The sequence below is a fragment of the Mytilus californianus genome, unplaced genomic scaffold (genome assembly GCF_021869535.1).
Source record: "Mytilus californianus isolate M0D057914Y unplaced genomic scaffold, xbMytCali1.0.p SCAF_4, whole genome shotgun sequence".
Lineage (NCBI taxonomy): Eukaryota > Metazoa > Mollusca > Bivalvia > Mytilida > Mytilidae > Mytilus > Mytilus californianus.
In genome coordinates, this window is record NW_026262690.1 from 23,030,475 (window position 1) to 23,042,029 (window position 11,555).

Genomic DNA, 11,555 nt, shown 5'->3' on the forward strand with positions numbered 1-11,555 from the left:
ACACTATTGTTTCAGGAAAAAGGGTGAAGGTTTGGTACCATTAAAACGTTTAAACCCGTTGCATTTGTTTGCACCTGTCCTAAGTCAGGAATCTGATGTTCAGTAGTTGTCGTTTGTTGATGTGGTTCATAAGTGTTTCTTGTTTCTCGTTTTTTATATAGATTAGACCGTTGGTTTTCTCGTTTGAATGGTTTTACACTAGTAATTTTTGGGGCCCTTTATAGCTTACTGTTCGGTGTGAGCCAAGGCTCCGTGTTGAAGACCGTACTGTGACCTATAATGGTTTACTTTTATAAATTTTGACTTGGATGGAGAGTTGTCTCATTGGCACTCATACCACATCTTCTTATATCTATATGCAATTTTTGTGTGTTCATTCTATTTAATTATGCAATCGTCTTAAATCGAAAATGTATATCTGTCTAATTGAAAACATCGTACAAGTCAGATACAAAACAAAAGTAACAAAATAAACGGGATGGTAACAACCAGCCGTATAGTTTTTCTGCACTTGTAGTCAGGTCAAGGTACTCGTCTATAGCCTCGGACTTGATCTGACTACTCGTGCAGAAAAACTATACAGCAACGGTTGCTACCGGCCTGTTATTTCTTACCTTTGTTCTTATATCTAATACTTATCCAAAACGAAATCATGAATAACGCTTGTTGTTCCCTGTTGATGCATGATAAATTCAGAAATTATTAAGACTCCCACATGCATCCCGTTGATACATTTGCATATTCTTTTTATGTCCTTGTTGGTCATACAACTCCTGAAGTCTCTACACATTAACACCTCGCTGGCTATCTATGACGAGTTTATCTTTAATATAGGTAGCAGCGTTCCTGATGTAGGTAAATTCAGAAACAAGTTGGGATGCACGAAATTTATTAATCGTTATATTTATTTACGAGCGGGATGAATAGCAAAATTTCCAAAATGTAAAGAGCTATATTTTAAGTTGATATTCAACCGAAATTGTTTGTTAAGAAAGTGAGACCAATATAATCTACATTGAAGGAACATTCTGTTATTGATTATCTTTAATATTCTCATGTTCTGACTTTTCTGTCGTTTTGGAAAGATATTTTCAGATAAGAAGTGCCAAAACGCATGTAATTTGCGCACGTTTACACAAGGTAAAATTATTGTGTGTCTTCACAGAAAATTGAAATGTTCAAACCTATATCGTTATCATTTTAATGAAACCAAAACTAAAGTTGTTAGTAAAACACGTTAAACCTTAATCAATATTTCAGAAATTGAATTTTGAAACCCGACTCATCTACCAGTTATAATCTAGTTAGGCTCTTTAATACCGTTATGCAAATAAACTGTACATTTAATTTACAACCCAATAAGTTTAAAAAGAAGCAAATATCCTTTAATGTTATGTCATTCAAATCTTGTAGATACATTAGCTAAATGTCAAAACTATTGATCATAAAATAATTGTTTAAATATAGAAATTCTGAAAGGTTTTTAAATTTTTATTGAAGTGAATAAGTCCACAGAGCAATCACTATACAAAACCGTATACGCAAAATACAATCGAATAATTATATATTTGCAAACAAAAACAGACAAAAAGATAATTTTCATGCTTTCTTTATCGATTGAGACAAGCCTTTTTTTCTGGAACAGTACTTATATAAACATATCAAAGATGAAATTAAAAATATTTACTTTTTCTCTATCTTACCAACCTTCAAAACAATATATTCGGTTTCTGAAATGTATTATTTTTTCCAAACGAAACAAGTGTATATTCTCAATATTGATAAAGTTTGATATTCTGAGCAGACGCTGACAACTAATAGAACTCACTGATTTTAATTCCGTGACCCTTTATTTTGTCTACGATCTCAAATAGTGTATACCTTAATTAATTCATCGACCTAAATGAAAGACAGATTAAGAAAAAGAGGCATTTGATAATAAACACACTCTTCATTGAATATGTTCCAACCGTTGATGTTGTTAAATACAACAATGAAAAAGTAGGATTTCTTTGTTGTTGGGAATATAAAACCATTGTTTTTGTATTTTATTTTTGCCGGTATTATATTCTTTACCGTAAGGAGTTTGTCTTTTTCACCAAAACCTTTTGACATCAGAGGTTGAATATTCAAATGTTAGTTTCTGTGCAATAATTTTCTGTTTGCCATTTTATTTATAAGATTTGTAATTTTTTTAAATTGATTTTTTAAAAACGGGATTGTTAATAGAAGAGACATGGTGTGGATTGCCATGGTATGAATTAAAGCACCATTTCAAAATAATAATAACTTATAGAGAGTTCCACCGTTCATTATAAATGCAAACCTGGAACTGAAAAGTCAACTTGGACGTGAAAAGTTGTCAAAGTAGAACATAGAAATGTGAAGTTGGCACCAATAAATGTCGTTAGAACTGACAAATGTCAACTTCGAAGGGAGAAATTTTACCTGATGAAGGGTTGTTTCAACATGATTCAATGCTGGGGTTGTTTTATTAGAATATTTAATATATATTTTAATTTATCTCTGGAAAATTTGCAATAAAAATTTCTGTTTAGAATTTTAACAGCTTGTTTTATATTTCCGATTAACAGACTTATACGTCTTACTACATTAAATACATGAACAGAAAATATCAGTTTGGATGTATGAGTTTTACAGTTCCACGATTTTTTCTTTAAGTTTTGAAATTGACACCATCTTGCTTAAATTCATAGCGTTTTTCTGATTTCTAAAATGATTAAAATTGTCACAAAGAACCTTGTCACCATGTCTACCATGACTTTGGGTAATCATTTGGTTTTAAAATGTATACACAGCACCTATTCATACATATCGTGTGCCTTTGAGTGTTAACGATCATTGTAAAAGAGGGACGAAAGATACCAGAGGGACAGTCAAACTCATAGATCGAAAACAAACTGACAACGCCATGGCCAAATATAAAAAGACAAACAGACAAATAATAGTACAGATGACACAACATAGAAAACTAAAGACTAAGCAACACGAACCCCACCAAAAACTGCGGGTGATCTCAGGTGCTCCGGACGGGTTAGCAGATCCTGCTCCACATGTGGCACCAATCGTGTTGCTTATGTTATTACAAATCCGGTAAATGTTCTAATTCGGTAGGTCACATTCGTGAAAAGGGAAGGTTATTGTAGTTACGACATAAGGAACATATCCGATATCATCTTGTAATTTATCCAAGAAAAGCTGATGTCTTTTTTTTTTAAGAACATTCAATCACTTTTAAACAATATGAAGAAAGGTGACCATTATAATCATTGTTTACTACTTTGATTAATGAATTGTATTTTTACTGCTCACAAAGATAATTTAGCATTGCATTTAAACAACCCATATAGGTTAAAACACCAACAGTATGATTGATATAAGGAGGAGGGATGAGAATAATAACAACACATGTATGAAATTGAAATCGGAGGGCATAGTTTGCATGTTTCCCAGACCAGAATCAACTATTTTATCCATTTTTCATATTTAAAATCAGTGCACTTTAAAATACAATTACAATAATGTTGAAGTTTTTAACGAAAGGCACGATAAGGCATTGTTCGTTAAATTACCGCCACATTCTTTGAACTTGAAACATAAATGCTACGAACGTCTGGATTCAGCATAGGAAACAATGAAGCCATGAAGTAATAGTTTTTTCTTCTACTACGAGAAAATACGTTGAACTCAAATGAATAATGCCCGTCCCATTCAGATGATAGAATTGTATCTACTGACAATGACAGAAAGATGTGGATAGGGTCTGTTCAGGAAGAACTTACAAAAAGTACAGTACATATTTAAAACAATATGTTTCCTGCGCATAGCTGTTACTTTTGAAATATGCTAAATAATTGGGTTGGTGTTGGTATCAAATGCAAGCTTAAAGACAATGGATCATTGTAGAACCCTTCTTAAATGAACTTTGTGAAAAATTAAAAAAATGTTGTCAAAATATGATAGCATATTTACCGATTTCAGAGATCTGAAGCATCTATTTGCACTTAGAACTGTCCTTCGAAAAATTAGTGCGCTCTTACACGCAATTGACGGCGTGTTAATTGTTTGCAGCACACGCAACGAAAAGACTCTGTTTGGAAATGGATCTTTGAATTTAAATGCCGTTTTTCTCCAAAAGTTTATCTAATCCAAGAATCCGTAATATCGTAACGACATTTTCTGTGGTTAGAAAAAAGCAAGCACCAGAACAAGATGTGAGATACCTGTTTGCATTTACAACATATCATTCTCTCTATGTCAACGAAGGGCGTGTTATGGCATGCTCTATATATGAGATTTTCATCAGTTAAACATCAAAAAGCGAACTGATTGAGCAGGAACAAAATATAAGCCTAGTCATTTGCTTTTGGTACAGATGTAAATGTACATTATGCATAATTGGAAAAAAATGAATAAGATAAAAATACTTACAATTTTTTTTACAAGGAAGTCAAATATGGCTGAGTATATACTGCCATTTAAAGTTGTATCACATGACAGACAAAGAATTTATCGATATTCTACGGGTGCACTCAACCTTGTAAACCGAACTAAGAAAGCTAACTTTTTGACTACTTCAGTTAATTGTTTTTTTGTAGTTTACCGATTAGGACATTCCAGAAAATAAGACATAATTAGAGCAAAATACTTACTACACATAGATGAAAGTTTTAAAACAAATAAAATATTTCGATATTTTGGAACCAAATAAAAACTATATAGCATACACTACAAACCAGTAAAAGTCTGAAATGGCCTATATCTGTACTCGACTGTACTGATTTTTACTCCACCAGTCTGAATTGGTCTGAATTTAACTTAATATTACTCGAACCAATCTTAACCATACTCGACTGTACTGATTTGTACTTGACCCTTATATTTGCTATTGAAAATAGTCTCAACTATTACTCGACCAGTCTGAAACAGTCTTAACCCATTCTCGACCTGTACTCGACCAATACTTGACCAGCTCTCGACCTGTTTTTTTTAGTCCAAACCGTACTCGACCAAAAGTCTGAACAATACTCGACCAAAGGTCTGAACAATACTCGACCAGTCTGAACCATACTTGACCAAATAACCTCTACTTTTTATAATTTTGTTAAAATAACTTTTTTAACTGACATGACAACAGCCACAATAAAATAAAGATATATATAAAAACAGATTTTTACATACTTACATGATTCTCTTAGATTTATCAAATTGAGATAGTTAAATTATCTTATTTTAAAGTCTGAGTCTTGTTAATTAAAAAGACTTTCTTTTACTTGAAAACCACACCTATACTGAGGGTAATAAAACCTTATTAAGGTTCTTTTTGTTTGGCATGTGATGTTTTTTTTTTAAACAAAACTTGATTTTCCTAAATTCATGAATAAAAACTACTTAGGTTTCATGGTTACATACAATAATGAGGTAACAACAGCCAACAAAATCACTGACATTGTTTAACCTTATATCAAAAATATATCTACTGTATTCCTATTTATAATTTGGGATAGATATATTTTAAAAAGGGATAAAAAATTAAAGAAAGGATTAGGGGTAAACTATAAAGTAATACATCCTGCTTGGGGCACACTGATTAAAAAGATCACACCTGGTCAGAGAGTAATAAATTTTAAATAACATCCATTGAAAATTACAACATCCTGTAAAACTTAAATAACAACCTTTTGAATTCACTAGATAAGTAATACACGTGTTTAAGAAAAATAGGGTTTTTTTACCTGTAAAAAACACACCTGTACTAAGTTAATTAGACCTTATTAAAGTGCTTTTGGTATCCATGTCTTTAATTTTAACAAAACGTATTTAAATTTAATCAAAATAAATTTCTACTGCAACTTATGAATGCATTTCCTTTTTTAAAACATTATCAAGGATTGCTATGAAAGTTTTATTATTATTATTATATTAAATTCTTGGTTTTACAAAACAAAGGTGTCAATTTTAATATTTATTACTATTTTATATATATTTTGATAAATAAAAATTTGAATGACATTTAAGATATTTGAATAATGGTTAATAGTTCTAGTATTTTTGATGTACATAAAGCAATGTGAACATGATAGCATGTATATAAAAATTCATTTAACGAAAACTTAATTTATTACATGATATTTTTTTAATCCAACCAGAAATTTGATTGCCTTGTTTTATTTTAATTTTAAATGTGATATACATTGTATATATATATATACATGTATATGTATAACAGTTCCTAAATTGATGAAATACAATAGATAGATACAAAAATTGGTCTAGGTTGGTTAAGACTTGGTCGAGTATGGTTCATACTAGGTCGAGCATGGTTCAGACTTGGTCGAGAATGGTTAAGAATATGTCAAGTATGGTTTAGACTTGTATAAAATGGTTAAGTACTGGTCGAGTAAAGGTCGAGTACAAGTTCAGACTGTTAAGTATGGTTCAGACTACAGTCGAGTAATATCAAGTTAATTACAGACCAATTCAGACTGGTCGAGTAAAAATCAGTACAGTCGAGTACAGTTATAGGCCATTTCAGACTTTTACTGGTTTGTAGTGATATTGTGCATGGTTTTTTGTTTTTTTTTATCAAATCGAACGTACCTGTTTTCAATTATTCCTGAATTTCCGGGGAATATTGTACTTTTTCTGCACAATAAAAGGCATGTTGATTTGTCAGCATCAACTTCGACACTGTTGAAATTAAAAAGAACACCAAAGTGTATTTGGGAGTGAAAAAAAAATACAAAAGTAGAGAATTCAAAAGATACAAGTGTTCAGGAAGCCAAGTCTATGAAGCCAAGTAACTTGGTAAGCCATAGTCAAGATTTTGAACAAATTTGAACTATCAAATCATATGCATATGCACGTGTCAAATTGATGTTACAAAAAAGTAAAATAACAAAAATACCGAACTCCGAGGAAAATTCAAAACGGAATATCCTAATCACATGGCAAAATCAAAAGCTAAAACACATCAAAAGAACGGATAACAACTGTCAGATTCCTGACTTGATGCTGGGTATTTTCTTATGTAGAAAATGGTGGATTAAACCTGATTTTATAGATAGTTAAACCTCTCACTAGTATGACAGTCGCATAAAATTCCATTATATTGACAACAATGTGTGAACAAAACAAACAGACATAGTGGGTAAAAATGTCAAAAATAGGGTGCAGCCGTCAACATTGTGTTATAATCTTAATCACTATAAAAACAAACAAAAACAAAAAGGGATATAGACAAACAACATTAGCAAAAACGATAGACAAGAATACAAAAATTTCCCATAGCATAATAACACAATGCCAAACATTCTTTTTGTGGACCCGGAAAACTAGACGTAGGAACTTGAACCAATCCATGTTGATTTAACCAACAGGTTACCCTTCCGGTGCACCTGAGATCTCAACCGACTTTTGGTGGGGTTCGTGTCCTCAGTCTTTAGTTTTCTATGCTGTGTGTTGTTTATATACTGTTGTTTGTCTTTTGGTCTTTTTCGTTTTCCTCAATGCCTTTGTCAGTTTACTTCGACTTATGAGTTGGGATGTCCCTTATGTATTTTTCGCCTCTCTTTAAAATCTGATCGTTAGTTTTTTTTTTTTTTTTAAATGTGTTACCGTGTATACCGGGGCCTTTTTAAATTCTTTTAGAGTGTTTTATCAGCAATTTGTGACAAAGTCATAATTCTTGAAGATAAAAAAGAAGACTACTCTTCTCCTCTATTTTATTTTTGTGCTTCGTGCAATCTGATGAGTCAAGCCATTTCAAAATGATTTTTACAGCTTGATCTTGTTTTGAGCTGTTACACCACTGTCCAAAGTAAGGTGGGGAGGTTTCAGCGACCATAAATATCTGCAATACTTTTTTATCTAGAGAGGCGAAAGATACCAAAAGGATATTCAAACTTTAAAACATAAAAGACATTCATTCGATACCTGATACACCAAATGAAACATCTATGTGCGTAAGAGTTTCCTCCCTGATAAAAGGTACAAATATAAGTATGCAGGTTTTTTTTATTATTTAATGCTTAATTTGTCATACCTTGCACAAAAATAATAAATAGACAGACCAGCGCATATTTCGATATGCTTGCTTAAGCATGTAAGGGAAATCGCTCTCCATCTTTTCGTTATTCCTGCTTTTTCATTTTACAACGGGGAACAGAAGAAAAGAAATGAAAGAGGCGATTTTTTATTCAAAAATGTAAACGAAAAACCTAATATTTATTTGCTGTACGATTACTTCATAACGACTTTATACAGAAAATTATTGCTCTTCTATAAGCAGGATTCAAACCACTGCTTTTTTAAAACTGCGGCAACACTGCCTGTACACATATATTGATCCAGTTGTGAACTGGAGTAAGTACAAACCCAACGGTGAACCCAAAAACAAAATTAATTGAAACCAGGGATCACCACAGGTTATTTAAGGATGGCACTCGTCCATTCGTACCACCACCCTGGGACATCCAGAATCAATGTGATGTTCTCTGAATAGGCCTTCAGTTTTTAGATTATATGAAATAGAATAATTATTGTGAATGCATAAGTTTATCTTATAAAAATCAGCATATTACTGTTTTAAACAGTATGCTAACAAAATTAATGTTTATATGGGATAAGTTTTGAAAATATTTCTTAAGTAAAGTAACTTTTAAAGACTATGATTATGATTTATTTTACGGGGGTCTTAAAGTTACAGACTTAATATTCATTTTGTTCATACATTAATGTACCTAAGAATATTGCAAAAAGTATAAAATCGCAAAAATATTTTTGCAACATATAAAATAATTGTTTTATAAGTTCTATCCTTCAAAAAAGTCTATATGATCCCTGTTATAGACATTGAAGCTATAGAAGTTGTTAACTTCTATGTCATTTGGTCTCTGGTGGAGAGTTGTATCATTGGCAATCAAACCACATCTTCTTAGTTTTATATTGACAACATTTTGAGTATTACATTTTTGTTCTCTTGTAAAAATGGAAAGGGTAAACATTTAACATATATATCTATTTATGCAGTTTGTAAATACTAATTTTGTACTGAACATTTTCACCACAAAGTCCTATGGGTTTTGCATCTAATTGAAAAACTTGAAATTCCTTTTTTTAAAATCTTGAAAAATATTCACTCCGTAGGGATTTAAGATATGCAAACAGACAACAAATATCTGCATGTTATAAACTGTAGGGTAAGATGTTTGAAGCATTTTAGATATAAATCTGCTTAATAACTATCATCACAAGGTATTATTGAAGCATAACATCAGATGTTTAGGGAAATCAAAGCATTTTTTTTACATTGAAACCAAATATTTTTCTTCTTCCTGGCAGCCAATAAAACAAAGCACAACTTGAAATATGATCCATGTGTTTTTAAACAAAAAATCTCAACCATCTGTACTGTTAACTGTGAAGAGTCTCAAGTAAAAATAGCCATTCATGCATATGTTTTTATGTAAAGGGACGAAGCTCAAAAGAACATACAAACTTCTAAAATTATGTCATATTGTTCAACTTTTATCAGTATTTGGTAAATTAAGATTCATGTTCATGGTAATTATGCCACTAACCTATTTTTATGCCAGAATTTGAAAACAGCATGCTTCTATTTTCATTGTTTAAAGAAATGAGTCCTTAACAAATCCAAATAGTTCAATACAACCCCAAGATGGAATTCTCTCTTACTTGTAACAGTATATGTATCGAGTGAATCTTAATAAGATGTCACCTAATCTCGCAAAAGGTTCACAATTTATATCTTTTACACATAACAAAAAATATATTTGCAATACTTTTTTCATTTCAAATTTAGTCAAATATCATAGTATCATCTTTCAAATTTCTTAAACTCTACGCAAATAATAGTTATTAACTTTTTTCTAAAAATCAAGGAAGAGAAACAACTAAATGGGATTTACAATTTTATTTAACTTAAATTCCCTTTTGTAAAAAAAAATTTAAAAAAAATATATCTTCAACATGTTCTTGGAGTCTTGGCAAAAACTAATTCCGAAGAAAGAATTAAAATCACACAAGAAAATACTATTTATGCTTGCACACCTAAAAGCTAAGATCATATGAGGTATCACTTCGTACATCGTCTGTAAAATTTTCACAGTTTAATCTTCTACAAAACTTTTCTTGCTGACTATAAACAAACGTGTCAGGAATCTTCATATTTGAAGGTACTCAGCTTTTAAGTGTGAATCTAAATTTGCAGATAGCTACAAGGACAAAAAAATCTGAATACCTGAAATTGCAAAGATCTTCTGAGGAATCTCTCGGCATACAGATTTAGAACATACACCACAAATGAACAACATTTAACATCTCACGCATTTAAACCAAATCTTACACTTACGATATCGTTGTGATCCTTATTTCATTTTGTTGAAAAATCTAAATAAGAAATAACCATCACATTGAACAAAATAAAACCATACGAGAAATTCAAACATACAGCTTCCCAGAAAAAAAAACATTTCTCACATTAAAACAAAAGCATGCACACAGGGTGTTCCCCTACTAATTTGGAATTATTGATGCCTATTAAAAAACTAAGATGTTCACCACTTTAGAACATTTATTAACACATAATCGTTTTGAAAATCTATACAAAAATAGCTTCTTCATCAAACCAGTCATGAACATTTAAAACAAAATTGAATACAGGACACTATCATAATATGGAGTTTTTGCTATTAATTTAAACCTAAATTTCTGTCACAATGGAACACAGTATAGCATAGAAGTTAAAATCCTACGAGAAAGACATAGATAAAGTTCAGAAAAAACCTTGTAGGACACAATCGTTCATTGGCTCTATGGGGAAAAACACTGTCGAACATATTAAAACTAATCAAATTATTTATATTTACACTGATCTGTGTACACACTTGTTTGATAAAATAACGTCCTACATAGAAAATAAATTTGAAAAATGTCCGTCAGGTCATTTAAAAGCTCTTTCATTCTTTTGTAAAACTTTATGTTAACGGGATAAATCTGATAAAAAGTCTCTTGATTCTTATGGTGGATAGTCAAATATCACATTTTGAAAAATGCTAATACGCCTATTAGTAGAATTTCAAACAAACTTCAGGTGCTCGAAAGCGGTTTGTGTTTATATGGTTGTGGCATGAAGTAAATACTACACGAAAGTTATTTTAAGAATACAATTATAAATACATTTGCATGTAGGTCAATGCGCTCCACAGAGAGTCAAATAATAAACATATCAGCTTAAAGCCTCATGTGAACATTTGAATGTCCCTACTATGAATTGGCTACCCAAATTAAACCCCCACCCCCTCGTCAAATGTCGTTTCATCACGGCTTCAAGTAAATGTTGTATAAAAACTAATATTGCAGTACTTTTGAATGGCTCCCGAATACTATCAAGAACTTATCCATGTTATCATTATTGTTTGTAATTAAGCATATTTATACAATCTTCTCGAAGACAAGTTTTCTTATTTAATTAAATGTATTACACTCCATTTGAGCTAACCTATTTACACACG

At 31.2% G+C, this 11,555-nt stretch overlaps 1 long non-coding RNA gene across 1 annotated transcript in view; it reads right to left on the minus strand.

The window, feature by feature from the left end:
• The window catches only part of LOC127737730 (uncharacterized), a 29,170-nt gene extending 24,678 nt beyond the window's left edge, over positions 1 to 4,492 (minus strand). Inside the window, exon 1 of the long non-coding RNA XR_007999788.1 lies at positions 4,453 to 4,492. This is a non-coding gene — a long non-coding RNA (uncharacterized LOC127737730). The remainder of the gene's footprint in view (positions 1 to 4,452) is intronic.
• Between the last annotated feature and the right edge of the window lie 7,063 nt (positions 4,493 to 11,555).